The sequence below is a fragment of the Canis lupus genome, chromosome X (genome assembly GCF_011100685.1).
Source record: "Canis lupus familiaris isolate Mischka breed German Shepherd chromosome X, alternate assembly UU_Cfam_GSD_1.0, whole genome shotgun sequence".
Classification (NCBI taxonomy): Eukaryota; Metazoa; Chordata; class Mammalia; order Carnivora; family Canidae; genus Canis; species Canis lupus.
Genome location: NC_049260.1, coordinates 119605740 through 119628573, shown reverse-complemented (window position 1 = coordinate 119628573; position 22834 = coordinate 119605740). Strand labels below are relative to the sequence as shown.

Here is a 22834-nt window from a genome sequence, read left to right as displayed (position 1 = left end):
TAATAAATGTTTTCTCACTCATGTACTTAATAAAATAATAAATAAATGTACTAAATAAATATCTTATGTTAGGCATCGTGGCAACAACAGGGACAATGGTACAGTCCCTAACACTACTTGTCTGACTCAGAGTTGGGTGTTTTGGGGAACACTCAATGCATTTGTGGTTTTTAAAAATATTTTATTTAAATTCAATTTGCCAACATAGAGTATAATACCAAATGTTCATCCTATCAAGCGCCCATCACCCTGTTACCCCATGCCCCCACCTTCCTCCCTTTCTGCAACCCTTTGTTTGTTTCCCGCAGTTAGGAGTCTCTCATGGTTTGTCTTCCTCTAATTGTTCCCCACTCAGTTTCCCTCCTTTTCCCTATAGTACCTTTCACTATTTCTTATATTCCACAGACAACTCAATGCATTTGTATAGATTCTTTCAATATCTGCTTTCATCCAGAAGCTCCATGTACGTAGGGAGCGATCACATCAGTCTGAATCACTCTGGTATCTGTAGTTCCCTCAGAGAGGACCTGATATTTAGCCAACATTCTCATTCTAAACATGTCTGCTGCATTAACAATACATCTTTGTTGGGAGAGGCCATTGGAAAGTCAATAATCAAAGATCACAATAAAATATGGTAAATATAGTAATGATGAAGATAGGCTGGGGGTGGGGGTGGCTAAAGGAGTCCAAAGGAAGGCATCTGAGTCCAATTGGGATGATGAGGGTGAGGAAAAGTTTTCCAGGAAGAGGGGCTCCTCACAATTAATTCTAAAGAATAAGGGAAAATTAGCAAAAAAAAAAAAAAAAGGGGGGGGGATGTCCTAGGAGATGGGACAACAGTGCCAATACTCTGGATGAGCCTAGTTAGTTAGTAATTACTTAGCAAACCCTCTGTTTAGTCAAATAATTGGATATTTTAAACTTTTTCATCTTATTTAAATTTTTAAAGATTTTATTTATTTATTCATGAGAGATACAGAGAGAGAGAGAGGCAGAGACACAGGCAGAGGGAGAAGCAGGTAGAGGGAGAAGCAGGCTTCCACAAGGAGCCCAATGCAGGACTCGATCGCAGACCCCAGGATTGCGCCCTGAGCCAAAGGCAGATGCTCAACCGCTGAGCCACTCAGGCGTCCCATCATCTTATTTTATTTAAATTTAAGTTAGTTAACATATAGGGTATTACTAGTTTCAGGGGTAGAGTTTAGTGATTCATCAATTGCAGATAATACCCAGTGCTGATTCCATCACGTGTCCTCCTTAATGCCCATCACCCAGTTACCCCATCCCCCTGCCCATTTCCCCTCCAGCAGCCCTCAGTTTGTTCCCTAGAGTTAAGAGTGTCTTATGGTTAACCAATCAGAATGATGGAGACAGCTGTGTGTGGACACATGGTTGGGCCCTGTTCCCTATGAGTATGTGTTAGCTAATGGAGTTGGTCATTTGCTAGTGGGATATGGAATGCTGAGCAAGAGACTGTGGGTGTGGTCATAGGAAGCCCCCAGGAAAACACAAGGGAACAACTCCAGACCCTCCCCTGTTTAGTCATGAGAGGGTATTCATTCTACAACTCAACAGACTTTCTAGTTATTTCCTCAAGGCAGCCTAGGTCCCTGGATTATCTGTTGACCAGTATGCTTCCAGCTCTAAAAGTATATAAATCTCTCCAGGGAGAGCAGTTCTGTCTATCTGTGATGGTAAAGATGGCTGCCAAGTCATTTCAATTTCCTTCACAAAGAGGTAGAATCTAACCACCTCGCTTTGAATCTGGGTTGAGCCTTACTATCTTGTTTGACCAATAGAATGCAAAGGAAGTGACATTCTGGGACATCAGGGGACATCTGGGTCATAGAAGGCTATGCATCTTTCACGTGAGTCACTAGAACACTAGCTCTTGGAGCCCTGAGCTGCCACTGAAGCACTCTAATCACCCTGAGATCACCCTGTTGGCAAGGCCACATGTAGGCACTCTAGTTGACAGGACCAGCTGGGCCTCACCCTCCAGCCGTCCCTGCCAAGGCAGCAAACATATGAGTAAAGCTGTGCTGGGCCCACCAGACCAGCTGAATACTGCTGAGTGATCACTATCGATGACAGGAATCCCCCAGCTGTGTCCTGCCCAAATTCCTGAATCATGGAATATGGTAAAATGGTTGTTGCATCAAGCCACTAAATCTTGAGGGTGGTTTATCGCTCAGCAATACACGAGAGGAACACTTTCTTAGTTACCATTTACCCATGGGGCTTTGCACCATGTCTGGCACACAGTCCGCCTCTAGCACATATTCACTGACCAAAGGAATGAAACCAAGAGAGAGGATAGGAGAAGGGTCAGCAGAGAAAGATAAAGATGATTTACAAGTGACAGTGCTATACGTGGAGAGAACTTCCGATAAATGACTCTACTTTTCTAAACAATACGGTACCTACTCTGGGAAGCTGCGCAGGGTAGACAAAATTTAAATTCTCTTGTGGGGTGGGGAGCAGGGATCATAACGGAACAACTGAGTCTTTATCCCATGTTCCCCACCATAAAATCCAGCTGTCCACTGGCTTTTCCTTTATCCCAAGATCTCAGGTTTTCCCAGCTCTCATGATATGGACCCAGTCCAGTTACAGTTAATATGCTTTTCCTTCTCTTCACTGTAAGACCTCTGCATTTTTCTAGAAGTGATTAACTCCAAAATGACTGGCTAGAACTTTTTAAGCAAGAGGATAATTACCAAAACAAACGCACTTCCAAGTTTGGCTTCAGAACCAGACCCACCTTGCAAAGTATGCGCAAAGACTGTGCCTCCCAATGGAGAGATATGGGCTTTGATTATAAATGTAACCAGGTTTTCCTTCCCTCACCTTTAATTGCCTGGAGTTTAGACTGAAATCCAATCAGTAGACTATTGTTTTCTGCTTCCTGGGAAGCAAGTCACAGCTGAAAGGAGAGCTGGGGGAGAATTGGGTGGGGTTGGAAATCTGAATCTTGGCGTGACTCTTACGAATTTTCTTTTCCATTTTACTCACCTCCTTCTGGCTCTGATGGTATCAGTAATTTCCCGAGACAGAGAAAATCCAGATTTCCTTAAAGAGTTCAACTACCTGTCCCAGCAAAATCCCACATGGTGGAGGGGGGGGGACTAGCTGCTCCGTAGAAACTCCCCTCCCGCGTTTGTGTCCAAGGAAACGCACACAAAGGAAATGCACTGGCAAGCCTCTTTCATTTCTGCAGTCCTCTGGCTGGCTAAGAAGCAAAGCCTGTAGTGCTGCTGGGCAGCCCATGCAAAAGCCAGAATGGACAGGGCACTCCTGCAGCCAATGAACAGACAGCAAAGGAGAGAGAAATTCAAGCCACTTCTGATGGATTCAAAGGCATGAGCTAACCAGCATCAACAAAACAGATGATGAGCTGGGCAAAGGGCAGAGTAGAAAGCAGACTTACTTCAATTTTCTCATCAAGTCCAATGTTAGTTTCCAAATGGCACAAATGTTAAAAGACCAAACCTGGCTTTTTCTACTTAGCAGTGCACTCAGAGTCCAGAAACCTGGGCTCTCGTCCTGCCCATGCTGTTGACTGTCTGTGTCATCCCAGACCAGCCCCTTCCCCTCTCTGGGATTAGTGCCATCATCTGTAAACTAGAGAGCATGGATGGACAGTGTTTAAGGGCTCTAAATGACACAGTCCAACATTCATTATCCAAGCACAGATTCTCTTGAGTGTGGCTGCTTTGCCTTCAAACATACAAATAGCACCCCTTCCAATTAGTACCTTTTCTGCTTAATTAAGGCATCGCAGCCATTTCAGTGTCTTTTACTTTGTATTCAGAAACATCCTTTGAAATCCACACATTCAACTACCTACTGCGCTGTAAAGGAGGTCTTACAGAGCAGTGTTTATATCATTCTAAGAGAAGCAACAGACGAGGGGCCTCTGTCAAGGCTCCTTAAGTACAAAAGCACAGTTGCCAAATACTAGGGACCTGGTATTAAATGGCCACTATGTGCCGGGACCTTACGTGGGGTATTCTAATGCTCACAACAGCAACAGACGTACCAGCGACAGTTATTGGTGAGAGCCACATACTGTGCACGACACTCCAAAATACACGTTCTCCAGCAGCAAATGCTGCACAACCCCTGCCAGGCCCTGTTCTAGGTGCTTCATGCATATTAACCTCTTCCATCCTCACAGGTTCCGTGAGGAAGGAGAATTTTGACCTTGTGCTACGGATGAGGAAACCAAGGCACAGAAAGGATAAGTAACTTGACCAAAGTCATGTAGATTATACATAAGAGAGTCAGGAATCAGGTGTCTGGGTGGCTCAGGGGTTGAGCATCTGCCTTTGGCTCAGGTCGTGATCCTGGGGTCCTGGGATCGAGTCCCGCATTGGGCTCCCCATGGGGAGCCTGCTTCTCCCTCTGCCTGTGTCTCTGCCTCTCTCTCTCGCTCTCTGTCTTCCATGAATAAATAAATACAATCTTTTTTTTTTTTTTAAAGAGAGCTAAGAATCAAACCCAGGGATGCTTTCGGCTGTACAGTAATGGACAAATTAACCTCAGATAGCCACTGGGTTAACTCGAACAATGGTTTACTTCTCACTCTTGCTCCATGTCTATGGCAAGATGAGGAGCATCTCAGCTCCTCCCAGTCACTGAGGGACCCTGGCTGATGGTGGCTCTGTTGTGAAGATTACCACTAGTGCCAGCAGGAACAAGAGAGACATGAGACTGCACTACTGGCTCTTCTAGGCTTCAGCTGCTAAGTGACACGGGTCATCTTGACTCACAGCTCATCAGCCAGACTGCATCGCACAGCCCCACCTAACTGCAAGGGGATGTGGGAGTCAGCCTTTCAATGTTCTCAGAAGGACAGGAGCAGACATTAGCAAACACCAGCGATATCTACCACAAGCTGCAAGTATCAAACTACCCAACTAAAAGCTCAGCTCCACACCTGATGGGAATTAGCGCCCCTTTAACAAATAAGGAAAAGGCGACTGGATAGGTAACCAAAAATGTCTGTCACCTCCCCTCATCTTAAGATGAAGCTGACATTGAGACAGGATTAGCAATGTACTCAAGGCAACTTAGGATGAAAGGGACGGAGCCTGAATTTGAACCCAAGTCTGACTCTGAAGTCTATATTCTTTCACTGTAGCAAACTGCCTCCCAAAAGAAGAAAGCGATTCTTTTGTGATCATCCACCACTCAGGATTATCCACAGCAGCCCACAGAGCCGGAAGGAAAGAAGTGGAGCTAGAGCTGGCTGCTGGCCACTGCTGCGTCATACAGAAGTGCAAATGCCAGAACCAGAAGAGGCTCTCAGACCAGAGACCAGACTATGCTTTCCCACCTCAGCACTTTTCAGATCCAGAAGAGTGTGGCCCATCAAATGGAGTACTTTGTCCAAAAGCACATAGATGGTGATGAGATGGCTCTACTGGAGCATCTGTATTGTCCAGGGCCCCGGTAGGAAACAGAGAGCACGTTCAAAAAATGTAACTGGGGGCGCCTGGGTGGCTCAGTGGGTTAAGTATCTGCCTTCGGCTCAGGTCATGATCCCAGGGGGCATCAAGCCCCATATCAGCCTCTCCACTCAGCAGGGAGCCTGCTTCTCCTTCTCCCCCCTGCTCCTGCTCTCTCTCCCTATCTTTGTCTCTCCCTCTCAAATAAGTAAATAAAATTTTTTTTAAAAAAGATGTAACTGAAGGTGTGGGCAGAGCAAAGATCACCAGTGAGAGACTGTGCTGCAGGCCCGTACCAGCAGCAAGCAGCTGTTATACCTTCCTTAGGCCCGAAGTGGGAAGGAAAGGAGGACCTGGTAAAAGCTGAGACTGTCAGAATGGGACAGAAGGTGTGACACAGGTAGAGGAACATAATCACTGCCAAACATGACCTGGCAGACAGGGAGCTTGACAAGTAAATGCCCAGACATCCTTGCTTCCCCATTCTCTGACCTTCCTCCCTCCCCCACTGGCCAAACCCACCATGAGCCAGAGGATAAGGGGGCCTGGGTGATGCAGTTCATCGAATCCAGTCTCCAGGGGCCTGGAGCAGGGTAAGGAAGGGTAAAGAGGGGATCTGAAGTATTAAACCGAGACTATCCAGTACAGTATCTTCCCTTTTCTTTTTTTTTCAACGATTCGTTCATTCATTCATTCATTCACCATGCTCAGTGTGAGACGTTTTAATTTCCATCAACATCCACATTTTGTCTTTAAAATTCAGTAGTGAGAACATGTCACCTACCCAAATATAATGCTATTTTCATTTAGGAGATCAAGGGTATATTTTAAGGCCATGTTTAGTTCAGCATGAGGTAAAGAAAACCACATTTTAAAATTCTTCCACAGCTTGACTTCTGGTTAAATATGGTAGGTTGACCACATGTGATACTCATTCTCTCTCTTTCTCCCTCCCTCCCTCTCGGGTAGCCCCATTAAAACAACAATAAAGGAATTAAAACAAAACAAATAAAAACAATGAGAGAAGAGACAGGAGAGGAAGAGGCAAAGGCTTACAGAAACTAAGAGGAAAGGAGACCTTAGTGGATGAGAACCATCCATAGATTTTTTGAAAATGGAAAATAAATATAAAAGCATGTATATCAATTTGGAAAAGCAGCGACAACTTTAACATAAGCGCCTGCAGAAGAAGATGCCAATCAGAAGTGAACCAATTAGCCCCCTGGGAAAGCTTAGGACTTAGAAATACCAGGTACCACAAAAATTAGGGTAAGATACAGGAAAATGGGCATTGGAAGTCTGTACATGGAAGAGTGGGCTCCCATATTTCCTTCGTCCCATGCAGCCCGCCAAGTGACTATTCCTTCTATTCCTTTTGTCCTCAGGGAACAAGAGATATATTCTCTGAAAACACTGGATCAGACTTACCCAGGGCACTAGGAACATAAGGTATAGTAGAGAGTGGTGTGAGGCACCTAACACTAAAATAGAGGGATCAAGTGAATGGCAAGAATAAATGGAATGGCAGAAACCCAGCCAGCCTACCTCCAATCTCCAAATACCTGCCAGCATGCTAAAGGATTCCACAGGTGAAGGTCACCAGCGGAAATTCCTCTATATACTGGCATTTGGATGTCCTCCAACAAAAAGTCAGCTCCTGCTAATCACTCTGCAGTGAAGCCCACCAGTTGACAAGCTCTGCCTTTCCATCCAAACACTTGCAAGCAGCTTTTGAAGGCTCCACTCCTTTTTTTTTTTTTTGAAGGCTCCACTCCTAAATACGAACAGACTGCTAAGTATCACAAGACATTTGAGGACAGCCTCTAACATGAGAGAGGCTTCAAATAAATTGGAGAAGGGAACCCAGAGAAAACACAAATGATGCAAGAATAGAAGGAAACCTCACATACATTTTATAATATGTAGCACATGCACACACACACACACACACACACATTCTTCAGAGATAAGAGAAAAAATTGCATCCATAAGCATGAACAGCACACTATGAAAAAGAGAGAGACGGAAAACAAGGAAATTGATGGCCATTGGAAATATGATCATCAAAATGTGAAAGGGGGGGAGGAGGAAGATTAAAATACCTGTCTTCCCAAAAGTAGAACAGAAAGACCAAGAGAGAAAAAAGATAAGAAAAATAGAGGAACAGGGACACCTGGGTGGCTCAGTGGTTGAGTGTCTGTCTTTGGCTTAGATCATGATCCTGGGATCCCAGGATCAAGTCCCGCATTGGGCTCCCCACAGGGAGCCTGCCTCTCCCTCTGCCTATGTCTCTGCCTCTCTCTCTCTGTCTCTTATGAATAAATAAATAAAATCTTTAAAAATAAAGGAAAAGAAAAGTTTCAGTTGGCTTAATGTCCAAGTAACTGAAACCAGAAAGAAAAGACAGGGGGGGGGAAATGACTATAGTAATAAAAAAAAAAAATCCCCAGAAATTAAGGATATAAATTTCCACATTGAAAAGAACCAAGGGAAAAAAATTTTAAAAAAGAAAAGACCCAAGGAAGGACCAGTAAAAGGAACACACAAAGATCTACACAACTCACATCATCAAGATCCCAAATAGTTGGGATTAAAGAAAAATCATAAAAGCTTCCAGAGTAAAGGAAGAAAAGTCTCATACAGAAGAATAGGAGTCAGATCAGCATCAGACTGTCCAGTAACACTGAAAACTAGGAGATGATAGAGCAATGCCTTCAAAATTCTGGGGTGGCTGGGGGGACTAAGCTATAATTGAATGTGTGGTCACACTACTTCCTATCATGAATTGTACAATTTTGCCTTACGCTTCATGCTCACTAGTATCAGGCTTGGACATAAGATTTGCTCCAGCCAATGAAAGGTGAACAAAAGTGATGCATGCCACTTCTAAGCAGAAGCCTTAAGAGTCACCACTGGTTCTGTCGGGGCTCTTTTTCCTCTGCCATAGAACTGCTTTTCCTAAAAAGGGGCTTCTTGTTCAGCCTGGGTCTCAGAATGAAAAAGACCTAGCTAGAGCTGTAGCTGATGCCTGAAGGAAACAGGACATGAGTAAGAAAGAAATCTTGCTGTATAAGCCAGTGAGATTTTAGAATATTTACAACCACAGCATAACTTACTAAAACAGCTGACTAGTACACTTCACATAAGCCTTTACTTAGGAATCTATTAAAGCATGTGCTCCAACAAAACAAGTGAGTAAACCAAAAAAGAGGGAGACATGAACCCCCAGAAAACTAGGACTCTGACACAGGAAACTGGCAACAGGAGTCCCCAGGGTGATACCTGTTCAGCAAGCCTGGAGAGCAACTCTCCCAAAGTGGAGCAGGAGGTTGGAAGATTGTAGGAAAAAACCCCAAATGTATACATTATCTGATAGTTTTTCATATTTAGAAAACAACACAGAGGTCTATTTGACAAATCTGATGAATGTTGTGGAGAAAATAAGGAATCAATGCAAATAGTAGGCAAAGAAAAAATTAGGCAATTGTTGACCCTGGGGAAATAAAATACTATTTTAAAATGACACATAAATGTAACATATTGTCTTGCCACTGGATGATATTGACCAACCTATAATGATCAAAACACAGAAGTTCCTTCTATAAAAAATATGTGATTTACTTATATGAGGGCAATAAGGGACATGGGAACATGGATGGGCTACGTGGCAGTCATTAGGGCTATTCATAAATACTCCAGGGCATCTCCTGGCACGCCCATGGTAGGATTGCACTTCCTGGCCTCCTTTCAGATCAAGTGTGGCCACATGATTTGTTTTGATCAGTAAAACATGAGGGAAACTGACCAATGCCATAATTGGGCAGAAGCTTTGAGAGCCAAGATGCAATCCCCCTATCATCTCCCCATTTGGCAGAGATCTTAGAATCGGGTGTTGTGATGGAGCCTCAACCGGCTTGAAGGACCGAAAGGAGCCAGAGGCTCCTTGCCCACTTAGGCTGAACATGTAGCATGAGCAAAAATAAACATTTGTTGTGTGAAGTCACTGGAAATCAGGAGTGTCAGCCAAGCCTGACTGATAAGACAGCCAGATTCTCATCTACCATCACAAGAGGTCAACAGACGATACCTAAAATAATGAACCAAGTAACAGCAATATGAACATATATAATAAAAAATACGAAGGTAAATACCAAAAGCATTAGCTAAAACAGTTAAAAAGTGGTTGCTCCAGTGTACCTGGGTGGCTCAGCGGTTGAACCTTTGGCTCAGGGTCCTGGGATCGAGTCCCACATCAGGTTTCCTGTGGAGAGCCTGCTTCTCCATCTGCCTATATCTCGGCCTCTCTCTTTTTCTGTGTCTCTCATGAATAAATAAAATATTTTTTTAAGTGGTTGCTCCAGAGGAACAGGCTTGAGAGGGAGCAATGCTGGCCTGTTTTTGTTCTCTGTTGAAATAAGCCTGATTTTTAAAAATTATTTGTACTACCACATTGATAAAACTTACTTTAAACCATTATATACATATATATTTACATATATACATACATTATACACATGTGTGTGTGTATATATATATATATATATATATATATATATATATATATATTCATTCTAGTGGGGATCCAGTATAAGGAACAAGATATAGGGCAAGGCTGTAATCTGAAATTTCCTCGCAGTACTCAGGACTCCTAGTGAAAAAAACATTGTTTTTAATAGAGAAACTCAATTACCACATGACCCTTCAATCAGGTTCCTCTAGATTAAACCCTAACTCTAATCATTTTGTAGGACTTTCACCTCCAGAATCGTAATTTCAAAAGCACCAATGATAAAGCAAAAGAAATAGATGAATGAAGAGTTGGGGTTCTTGGTTGTTTTTGGGTTTTGGGGGTGTTTTTGAAGAGTTTTTATACTTAGTGATCAGGAATACTCAGAATTGGTCTGTTAGAAGGACTGAGAAATGGTATTCTAAAACCATCATGCTAAATTCCAAAAAGGGTTCATTTCTCTGAGGGCCAAGTAGAAAGAGGCTCCTCGGGGGCAGCTCGGTGACAATAGGATACCCGTCCAAATAGACCTTGGCACCTCCTTCCAGAGATTTTTCTTCCTTTGAGAGCTTCTCTGCTTATGTATGGAGGACTCTGTGCTGTGCTTCTTTAAATGAGCAATACCCTCCACCTTGATAATTATCAAGAGAGAGCAGCCCAGGAAGGGTCCATCCAACTCACAGCAAAGACAGAGATGAAGCCACATGAATCATGGCCAGCCACATCATCAACCAGAAGAGTACCGGAAGGGATCCCTGGGTGGTGCAGCGGTTTGGCGCTTGCCTTTGGCCTGGGGCGCGATCCTGGAGACCCGGGATCGAATCCCACATCGGGCTCCCGGTGCATGGAGCCTGCTTCTCCCTCTACCTGTGTCTCTGCCTCTCTCTCTCTCTCTCTCTCTCTGTGTGTGTGTGTGACTATCATAAATAAATTTTTTTAAAAAAGAAGAGTACCGGGAGAGAGGACCTCCAGCGAACGCCGCATGTCCATGTGTGCCACCACATTGATCCAGCCCAGGCTCCCTGTTCTAGTGTGGCAACCATTTGGAAGATGGTGTGTTACCAATAAGAACAGTGCTTATGGCTTTAGCCCAGAGGATAATGCTACATATCCCTGGCTCAGGGTGTACCGTGAGCAACAGTCTGGACCATCATGCCCAATGCATTCTCAAACAGCTCCATCTCTGGCCGCTCTTGCAAGCCCACTCATTTAATCCTGACTGCTTGTGAAGCAGAATCACATACATGAGCCTAACTGCTCCTTTACATCTGAATTGGATGTGAGGCGTTCACACTTACTTTTAAATCCAGACCTCTGTATGTTCCGGGACATGACAATATTTCAAAGGGAGTAATGAAATCAAACTATAAATTTCTGATGGGGGAGTAGGTGCAAAACTATCCAGCTTTGCTATCCTTCCTTCTGAATCTTTTCTCCAGACCAAATCTTCTCTCCTTTCCCTAAGCCAAAGATGTATCACATACATTTCAGACTACTCAGGGCTCTAGCTCCAAGCCATACAGAGTGCTCTAACCTTTGACTCACAAGGTCCCTAGGACTTTCACTTTTAAAACTTTGTCTTGAAAAAAAACAAAACAAAACAAAATAAAACTTTGTCTTGGGCAGCCCTGGTGGCTCAGCAGTTTAGCACTGCCTACAGCCCAGGGCCTGATCCTGGAGACCCGGGATCAAATCCCATGTCAGGCTCCCTGCATGGAGCCTGCTTCTCCCTCTGCCTGTGTCTCTGCCTCTCTCTCTCTCTCTCCTCTCTGTGTATTCTCATGAATAAATAAATAAATAAAATCTTTTAAAAAATAAAAATAAAATAAAACTTTGTCTTCCAGGCAGCCCCAGTGGCTCAGCGGTTTAGTGCTGTCTTCAGCCCAGGGTGTGATCCTGGAGACCCGGGATCGAGTCCTGCATCGGGCTCCCTGCGTGGAGCCTGCTTCTCCCTCTGCCTATGTTTCTGCCTCTCTCTCTCTGTGTGCCTCTTATGAATAAATAAAATCTTAAAAAAACACTTTGTCTTTCATCTCCTGCTACCCTAAACAAAAGTTCTAGGAATGTCGACAGAATTGTTACCACTGATCAACCATCTTGAATTCAAGGGACACCCAAATCATCTTCAGAAAGCTACAAATCTCCACTCTTAAAAATCTGACCCACACCTACCTTCCAATCTTTTCTCCAGTAGCTTCCTGCCAATATGCATGCCACACTCCACTCCACTACATTGCTTGTGATTCCCCAATCAAACTGTGTACCCTGCCCTTGACCTCTGCTCATGCCAGTGCCCTGACCTGGAATTTTATAGCAGCTCTTAGTGTTATGGTTATTTACTGATGTGTCTTCTTCTCTTCCCAGACTGTGAAACAATCCGAGAGCAGGGACTGTGCCTATCTCATCTGTGCATTCCCAGCACTTGCCAAAGGTCTTAGGCAACAAAAGGTACTCAGTGAATACATGCCAAAGAAATCTTAACAGGTACCCTGAACCATTTACTGAGTTCTTTTTTTTAAGATTTTTTAATTTATTTTTTATTGGTGTTCAATTTACCAACATACAGAATAACCCCCAGTACCCGTCACCCATTCACTCCCACCCCCCACCCTTCTCCCCTTCTACCACCCCTAGTTCGTTTCCCAGAGTTAGCAGTCTTTACGTTCTGTCTCCCTTTCTGATATTTCCCACACATTTCTTCTCCCTTCCCTTATATTCCCTTTCACTATTATTTATATTCCCCAAATGAATGAGAACATATAATGTTTGTCCTTCTCCGACTGACTTACTTCACTCAGCAAAATACCCTCCAGTTCCATACTTGTGAGAGACATGCAGTGAGACGCAGAGACATAGGCAGAGGGAGAAGCACACTCTGTCCAGGCAGCCTGATGCAGGATTCAATCTCAGGATCATGACTTAAGGAATACAGGATCATGAGCCGAAGGCAGATGCTCAACCACTGAGCCACCCAAGTGCTCCAATTTGCCCATTTCTTAAAGTGACAAATGTACCAACTGAAGCATACTAGTACACACGATGCTTCAAAAATGGTCAACATCAAGGCTTGTATACCCCATGTAGGAGCTAAATAGTATAAACAAACAGGGGTACCCCCAGATCCCCCCTCCTTTTTAAAAAAAGAAGAAAGAAAAAAAGAAAAACCTTCCTTCTCAAAATACTATATCAGTGTGGCTAGAAGGCATGAGGAGCTCCCAGAAGTCTTGCAACTCTAGAACAAAGGTACAATGTATGTTTCTGGGCCCTCTATGTGTAGTGAGCAGGAGCAAATGTCTACTCTAGATAGTATTTGTTTCTCACCTGGGCATTTAGAAATCGGAAATGTGGCAAGAGAACACAGCCATGGTTCTTAATGAATGGATCTGTGATGCTCATTGAGTTGAAACAAATGCCAAATAAGAGGAAACAAAGTATACTCTCCACCCCCCTCAACACAAAAGGGTGGCCAGGAGTCCAGGGGGTCCAGGACAGCACCGAAGGGTGGCCTGGGGGTGAAGTAAAAGACCAAGCACAAACACTGATTACACCCACAGGGATGAAATGCCACAACAGTTCCTCCAAAGCCCCATTGATGGGTTGGAGGGCTTAAGCACTGCAGACTTCAGTAGGAACGTTTAAATTAGATATGCTGTGGATAATATACAAATGACAGAGTGCTATTTCCTGCATAGATTGAATGCCATTCTACTCTAGCCGTCATCGGTCTCCTGATATGTACCCTTAGACATAATTTTTACCCACAAGTCTGTTGTCCTAGAAGAAGAATGACACCTCCAAGCCTATACAGAAAGGACTGGGAGGCAGGGGTAGAGAAAGAAGTGTGGGAGAGAGGGCCAGCAGGCTGACAGCAGTCAACAGTGATTTGTGTAATGGCACTTGTCTGGCTTTCCTAAGGACCTTGAAGTAAACCCAGCTGCCAGCTGCCAGAAGCAGGAGCAATTCAAGTCCATTTGCCAGAAGGGCAAGGACAAATTCTGTGGGTAAAGAAAGAAACATCACCTTTGGGTCCTAAAGAGGGACCAGGGCACAGTGGATATTAGCAAAACAAAACAGAGACAACTATTTTAAAAAGACACATGATGGTGCCTCTTTAATAATCACAGTATCCTGTGCTGAAGGCAGAAGGTATTTAGAAAACAATCAATAATCTGCCCTAACAGCTCTTGGGGAAAATGGTGGTAACCCTTCAGTCGCCTTCTCCTCAGCCATGTGCCAATGACACACAGCAGCTCTGAATTTCTCCCAGTGACAATTTACTCTGGAGAGTCTATTCCACACTGGACCTCAGAGGAAAGAGAAAACTGCAAAAAAGCTAGAACAGCCAGATTTTGCTAATAAATCTGGACAGTTAGCTGTTTGTTACCACATAGCATCTTATTTCATAGGAGGCTGGCAAATCCTGGGTGGCCTCTTTGGCTAACGCTTCCTCAAGAGAGGAAGCAGGAACTGCAGGTGGGTTAAAACCCAAGTGAAATACAAGATGTCTGCACAGCTTTCCACAGAGGTGTCACTGGACTATGGGAGAAAGCAGACTATTTCCCACATTTTTACAGTAGAACTTGTATAGTGATAGCTAGGACTCCAAAGACTTAAATCCCAGGAGAGCAGGAGAAGGAGAATGAGCATGGATCAAACAGACTCCGAACATCGAGGACCACAGAGTCATCCCCAATAGGGCCTCCTGGCCAAGTTACAGTGATCTAAAAAAAAAAAAAAAAAAGGACAAACCAAAGCTAGCTATTTCAGAACACAATCTGATTAGGAGAGACCCTGCAGCAGTGGCAACACCAATCATTAAGCGGGTGATGGCACCATGTTTCCATGAGGTTTTATTTGGATTAGACCCTAGTTGGTAGCCAGCCAGCCAGAGCCCAGCACCCCCAGGAAAGGCCCAGCCAAGCCTAAGCTGGATGCCTTCACTGGGTTCCTGGAGCATACCCTAGCTTCACCCAAACATCTAGAATGTCAAGAGGAAGGCTACAGGATAACAAGCCCCCATGGGATTCAGGGGCTCTTCCCAGGGGCACTTAATACTTGAGGTATCAGATTAATTCCAGATGTCATCTACCCATTGGGAGGGTGGTTTCTACCCTGCCTACCCTTAGTTCTTAATGCTTCAAGCACTGGGAGTCACCAAGTCTTCTGGGGCAACCACGATCTGACGACCTGGTGGCAGGACTGGAATGCAGGGTCTGGCTTACCACTGTGCTCTGCCAAGATGCTCATCAGTCCGTGCTGTGGGGTACCCAGTACCGCATGAGGGAATGGAATTCAGCCTGATTCAATGACCTGGAGCATTAGTTCACATTATATCAATATCTAAATGTGACCAATAGATGAAAAATCTAGCATTAACATTTCAGTGTCAGTGGCCTCAGAGAAATCGTCAACATATGTACCAGATGGATTCACTCTTTTAGATTTAGTTCCCTTCTCTCAGCAAACTCCTGCAACACCAAAGGAATAATTATTGCTCAGTGGAATACTGCAGAGCGCTAGCCAAAAAACTAAAGTCACATCAATTTAAACCAGCAAATGTGAATTTTTGGAAGAGAAAAGTATTCTCTTTCCAGAGGCAATTATTTGTCTCCTCAGAAATGTTTGCCAATATAAAATCCCCCTCCCCCACTGTGGAAGTCAAAAAAATGAGAATTGCAGCAGTGTATCAGCTTGGAAGGGGCTGGAAGGTGCCAGGCAGAGGGGCAGAGATGGCTTTGCATGGAGCCTCGTGTGTTGCTAGACGGTGGACAACCTAAATCTAAAACTCGTGTGCAGCTGAAGGCACACTCCCACTGGAAAGGCAGCAAATGGCAGGATGATTACCTTTTTTTTTTCCCATATGCCCTGCCTGAGGGTTACAAAGCACTTTTATGTTCACTCTCCAACCAGAGCCACCCAACGCCTCTGCAAGGTAGGTGGCGCAAGGACTGTTAGGTCCATTTTACAGATGAAGAAACTGAGATGTGTGTTCCACTGGACTTCACTGCAGGCCTGATTCTGTCTCACAACCAGGCACCATCCAGTGGAGCGGATGCATTTCACTCCAACACCAGCCTCCTTACCTCAACCATACCACCCACTGCTCTCAATTCAGCGAGGAAAACAGTCTATATCTTAGATTTGGAGGCAGCTGTGTTCAAAGCCCTTCATATCCACATCCAACCACTTCCTGCTGCAGGCTGCCAGCTGGTCTCATTGAATTGTCATTAGGCACTACAGAAAGTACCCTCACTGTGGACCTTCCATAAGTAAGTCAATGAATGTGTCCCTTGCTACTAAAGAGTTTGCTTAAAATAGTTCCCTTTTATTCCCTTTTAAAGCAGTAATGGCCCCATTGCTACTATTTCCCCATACCCCAAAGAGCCACCAAGGAACTGACAGCCACCTATTACCTCTAAGAGCCGTGAATCACCCCCACCCCCACATGGACATTTAGAACATCTGTTCTAACAGTTTTACTGTTAGACTGGGGTAACCAGGACCCTGCCCTAGGTGTCACACTTTCAAGGGCCTTCCTCTGGCCCTGCTCTAGCCACACCACTCCCCATAGAGCAAGGAGTCTATGGGGCCAAGGGACTTGCCTATTCAAACTCTATGCTTCCCTCTTCTATAGTAAACTCTCGTAATATGCAATACCTTGAACTCCCTATCCATACGTCCAAGCCTGTATTCATGGCCGGTGCCATCCTCTTCCCTAGCTATGTCTTCTTAAGGATGGGCACAACCCTAAGCCTAAAGGGTTGGGTGGCCATGGGACAGCTGCTGCCCTTCAACCTGGTAATACATTCAGGTACATTCCACCTTGCTCAGCACTGGTCACTATCAAAGACTAAGATACAGAATTCAAGCAAGCTGGAGAAGAGATACTAGATTCTTTTTTAAAAAAGATTTTATTTATTTATGAGAGACACACACACACACACACACAGAGAGAGAGAGAGAGAGAGAGAGAGAGAGAGAGAGGCAGAGACAAAGGCAGAGGGAAAAGCAGGCTCCATGCAGGAAGCCCAACGAAGCCCGATGTGGGACTCTATCCCAGGTTTCCAGGATCATGCCCTGGGCTGAAGGCGGCCCTAGACCGCTGAGCCACCTGGGCTTCCAGAGATACTAGATTCTTAATGACAACATACCGTCTACCAAGTAGTCCCACATACTCCCTGGCCTGAGAGGGAAGGCAGGCCACTAGGCAGGCAGACCTGACCCATCCACATATAACTGAGAGGCCATAAAGCCCCAGCCTCAGGCACTGGTCCACTCCCTAGTTTGGGACAATCAACATCCAAGTTACCACACCCACATGAGCAAACCTGGAGGAGTTTTTGTTTTGTTTTTGTTTTGTCTTTTATCATGGTAAAGAGAAGGGTAAAAATAAAAATAGACACAAACCCATGGAAATATTGTTTAATTGGAAGATTCAACTGGGGGCACAAACTACCAAGTGCATTCCTGAGGTAGTTTTCCAAACTTTTTCAACATGAACTCATTTAAGTCTAGTGGTAATGTGGGCTCATATAAAGCAAATGAAAACCAAACTTCCTATGGAGTATGAAATGGGGGTTGGCTGTGCAGAGCCCTGTTTCCTTGGGACCCACTGACTGATATACACAGGGGCCAGGGCAGCTCCAAGAAACCTCTAGTGCTCCAAAGTGCCCCCTTTGGAAATCACCAATGAACCACACACCACTTACAGAGGTCAGATTTTCTTCCTAATGTTCCTGGTTCAGCATTTAGATACAAGAGAAGCCAAAAAAAAAAAAAAAAAAGGTCACGTGAAGGAAGGAAGTCATGGCACAGCAGTCTGAGGAGTGGGTCACAGATGTTGAAATGATACATGCAAGTGAAGCCTCACGATTGCTTGAGAATACAGAAAATGGAGTCTGAGTCCTAATTCTGCAGCTAACTCACTGTGTGACCCTAGAGAAGGTCCTTGCCTTTTCTGGGCCTCAGACAAAAGATCCAGATGGCCTCTGTCCAGCTTTGATGCTCCGAGATTTTATGATATTTCAGGATTCCACATTTAAGTGAAGATTCATGGTTGTATCATCCATCACAGATAGATGCTAGAGGAAAAATAAAGAAAGGAAACCTTTATGTTGTTCTGCTGGCACAGTTCTGTGCTTTCGTTCAGAAACTCAAAGCATTTTAATGGTTTATTCCGTTGGACACGTAGCAGAAAAACAAAGAGGAAATTAATCTTGAAGAAATCGTATGTCTGCAATCTTTGAATATCTCTTACTCAGTAAGGTTCCAGCTACTTCTGTGCATTGCCAGTCTTCATTGACATCTAGATAGAGAATAATGCTTGACTTTTGGTGGAGAGGGAGGTGGTCTTTAGTGTGTACAGCTGAGGAGGCAGAGAGACTGTCAGAAAGCATTTGCACTGGCCTACACCAGAGATGATGAGGACCTGAACCAAAGTCATGTCAGTGGAGGTGGAAAGGAGATGACAGATCTAAGCGGCATTCCAGAAGACACACTGACAGGGCCGGGTGCTGGAGTTGAGGAGGAGAAAGGGGAAAATGAAGGCAAAGTGTCTTGACTGGGTGATGACAGACAAGACAGTGCCATTATTCAAGCAATGACTGGGAAGGAAACAGAGATTTGAGAGGCAGGCTGATGAATTCAAGGTTGGAATGTTGACTCCGGAGTGCCTGTGGACCATCAGGTGGAAACGTCTAGCCCACAGGTGGGCATACTGGTCTCAAATCCCATAGGCCCAGGCAGGATCCAATACAATCATGATATTAATCTGGAAGTTTTCAGCACATGGGGATCCCGCCTCCTTGCATCTCTGCCACATTGCCTCATTTATTCACTAAAATATTTAGAGCCTCTGCTTCCTCTGCTAGGCAAGGAACTATATAGATGAAGAACAGACACGGTCTCTGTCCTCATATAGCTTATCAGGGGGAGACAACAGAAACAAAGATACAGATATCATTTTAAATGGTAGCAAATATCATGAAGGAATCCAATGGGTATAGGATCAAGAATACCAGAGGGAGGAAGGGGGACCTCTTGAATAAGCCTTTAAACCAAGACTGGAAGGGCATTCCTGGACAAGAAACAGAAGATGCAAAGACCTAGAAGCAGGGAGAGTCTAGCTGCCAAGCTGGGAAACCTAGTAACAGGGGTTTGGTGGGATGCCTAGACTATCTGCCGTGGCTGTTACTGATATTTAAATGATAGTATTAAAATGCTCCAATAAGGCATGATTAGAAAATTATATCAAAGACAAAACACTTGATGCCTATGAAATGTTGTTTAACAATTTTTTTGTTGTCACTGATGGGACTGGATAGTGATGGTTACATGAGTCAGATGGAATATTAACTTGAACAGAGCTTAAATGAAATTGCCACAGAGCTCTGTCTTCCATTACTAATAGCTCTGATTGCCTCAAATCTTGCCAGCACACTCTAGTCACACTCTGGGCAAAGTCACCATTCTGTAGGATTTCAGTCAAACACTGTTACTCAGGAAGCAATACTTAAAATAACATTCCTTTTAATGATTAAATAGAGGGTTGGCACAAACTGCAAAACAGAAAAAAAAATTCTATGTAGCCATTGGGGAAAGGATAAGTAGGTTGTGTTTTGCAATTCCTTCCTGGTGGGTTTGCAATTATTCCACAGCATGACAGCTAAAATGCCTAAGAAATCACTTACCTGAATCTCAATAATAATTAGTTCTCTATCCTTTGTATGTTCACTATGAGTTCTGTTGACCTCGCCACATGCAAAGACTGAGTTTACCCATTTACAGTCCTGAGTCTTTATCCCTTGCAGGCAAACAAAAGTGTGCTGGGGGTTGAACAATCCCTGGCCAGCAGTGTGTATTTTAACTAGGATGTTTAAGATGCATCAGTTGAATAATTAATGTATAAATCTTAGCCGGCTGGGTAAGGAAAATGAAAACAAGCTTTATTTGTTATAGACAGAGATTTAGCTGTGTTAAAGTCTCTCTGCTTTTAAGATGAGCCTCTACGTCAAAAAAGGCAAAAGACAGACATACCAGTCTTTGTAGTGCGATTAAAGAGGAAATTAACAAATTGTGCTAATTTGTTGCACTGGTAATTTGTCTGAAAATTGTGGTGTTGCAGTATTACAATTTGGGTGTGGGACAGCATGCAAATGAAGAACTCACCAGCATTCACCAACTATTCGCTTATTCCCGTGTTTGTAAAACTACTCCGAAATGTGTAGCCTGCCTATGGTAAGCTATAATTAAGGCTATTTTTTATAATTAAGGACTATTTTTTTAAATTAACATTTTAAAATCCACTGGCAGCCCCCATATCCTTTGTCTCACCCCTGCAGGACTGACAGGGTGGGCCGTTCAGAAAGGGCAGCCCATCTCCCTATAGCCCTCAGCAAATGAGCCAGGTGTGATTTTGGCAAAGGACTAAAAGTTCTCCAGCTTGCCCGTGGTGTGTGCATCACTAGGGGGTTCTCAGCCCCATCAGAGTTCCTGGAGCACAGCGGGCCTCTGGTCTAATACTGGCAGGAAAGCTATTGCATCTGCAGAGGCCGAGGAGACAACTGTTCAACTCTATTCACTTTGCTTCCCTGCCATTTCCCCAAATGTTTAAATGGCCCAACAGAGCATAGACTGTCGTCAACACCCCCAGCTCTGGTGAGCCAGCAAGGGAGAGGATTTGACTACTTGTAGTTTGACTTTGACTTTGGGGCTTTCCACAGGTTCAGCTCAAATGTAGTGCTGAGAGTATATGTCTTTTCCTCAAGTCAAACATGGCAAATGCCAAAGGCCACAAAATTCTTATGTATGCTTTAGAACTTGCGACTGATAGATGAACCATATGTTTTTTACCATCTCAACCCTCATTTTTTACACAGGGAAACTGAGGCTCTGAAAGATTAGATGACTTGTCTAAGAGCACTGGCTAAAAACCAAGAGTTTGGGCCCCTGCCCCACCCTCTCCCTGGCAGGGCTCTTTCAAACACATCACCTCCTAAAGTTGGCCTGCTAGAAAATAAATGTCCAAGTAGCGAGTTGTATGGAGTAATTTAATGTTATAAAGAGACATCTATGAGGTTACAATAAGCATAAACTCCAAGGCTTCTATAGAACAGCCTGAGTATTGAGCTGCTCTGCTTCCCTGTGAGGTCAGATCAAAGCTTACCATCCTGCAGGGACACTGTGGCCCAAGCAGGATTTGGCTAGCTTAGACTTAGGGACTACGCCCCTGTTGTTCCTTTTATCTGTTAGCCTCGATTCTGACATATCCTCCTGTGATTTGCTCATGTCCTAACACTCCGTGGCTTTCTGCTTTGGCTTGGTCAGAGATCCTCTTTTCCCCTTCTTCCCAACTTCCATCCCAATCATCCTTCCTGCCCTAGAATCTTCCACCTATACCTGTCATCTCAGAATTTGAAGCCCAGGTCACCACAGGCCCACTTTCTTGATCCACCAGTTCCTATAGAAGAGGACCAGGGGCAGGGAGTGAGGTGGGGCAGGCAAAAGGATTGAAATACTAATTTTTCCAAAATATCTACTAGAAGGCTCACTCAACCATTGCTTGGCATCACTATATGCAATTAAAAGTGATCATCGTGGGATCCCTGGGTGGCGCAGTGGTTTGGCGCCTACCTTTGGCCCAGGGCGCGATCCTGGAGACCCGGGATCGAATCCCACGTCGGGCTCCCGGTGCATGGAGCCTGCTTCTCCCTCTGCCTGTGTCTCTGCCTCTCTCTCTCTCTGTGTGACTATCATAAATAATAAATAAAAATTAAAAAACAGTGATCATCGTAAGCTAACCCAGGGCCTTGCAAGATCATGAAAGTTTTGCTGAATAAAAAGATGAAAGTAAGCCACTTCCACAATTAGGGCTGAGTCCATTTTCTTATATTCTTGGATTTTCTTTTTTTTTTAAGAACTTTTTTTTTAAGATTATATTTATTTATTCAAGAGAGAGAGACAGAGAGAGGCAGAGACACAGGCAGAGGGAGAAGCAGGCTCCATGAGGGGAGCCTGACGTGCGACTTGATCCTGGGTCTCCAGGATCAGGCCCTGGGCAGAAGGCGGCGCTGAACCGCTGAGCCACCCGGGCTGCCCTATTCTTGGATTTTCAAAGTTGTTAATCTCTATATAGTTTATAGCAACCTTTTCCCAGCTAGAATATTTGATAGATATGAAATTATAGTTATTTGGGAGCAACTGTCTTGATGTTTTTAAAAGAGCCAGGAGGGGCACCTGGATGGCTCAGCTGTTGAGTGCCTTTGGCTCAGGTCCTGATCCCTGGGTCCTGGGATTGGGTCCCTGCAGGGAGCCTGCTCCTCCCTCTTCTATGTCTCTGTCTCTGTGTGTGTGTGTCTCCCATGAATAAATAAATAAAATCTTTGAACATTTTATAAAAGAGCCAGGAAGTAGGGCGCCTGGCTGGCACAGACAGTAGAACATGCAACTCTTGATCTCAGGGTCATGAGTTCAAGCTCCACGTTGGGCCTAGACCTTACTCAAAAATAAACAAATAAAAATAAAAGAGCCAGGAAGTCACCTAAATTATCATAAAGATAATTTTTCATCAAACAGCATAGGTGAACATCTTCCATTTAGAGAAATAACCTCTGTGTAAAGAAAGTTAGCTAGTAAATTTGGCCTCCTTTTAGCAAATCTGTGCTACTAGTAATTGTCAATAAAATAAATACATAAAAATATAATTCAATTCCAACTATTGCTAAATTTGTGATAATTCAATCATGAGCTGGCATACTTTACCTTTCCTCTATTTAAAAAACAGCAACAACAGGTTTCTGAGTAAATTAAGAGTATAAACATGAGCTCTTAGGGGATGTTTAACCCAGTTCAGAGAACAACCTGTTTCCAAGCG

General features: G+C 44.1%; 1 long non-coding RNA gene across 6 annotated transcripts in view; it reads right to left on the bottom strand.

Moving 5' to 3' along the window:
- LOC102154180 overlaps window positions 1–22834 on the bottom strand; it is a 268196-nt gene that overhangs the window by 234600 nt on the left and 10762 nt on the right. For 2 of the 6 annotated variants that reach the window (XR_005386522.1, XR_005386520.1), the window contains one exon: window positions 17370–18044. The exons of 3 other annotated variants lie outside the window; for them this stretch is intronic. This is a non-coding gene — a long non-coding RNA (uncharacterized LOC102154180). Of the gene's footprint in view, window positions 1–17369; window positions 18045–21650; window positions 21711–22834 lie in introns of those variants that run through there. One more of the 6 variants, XR_005386523.1, reaches the window with a different exon arrangement.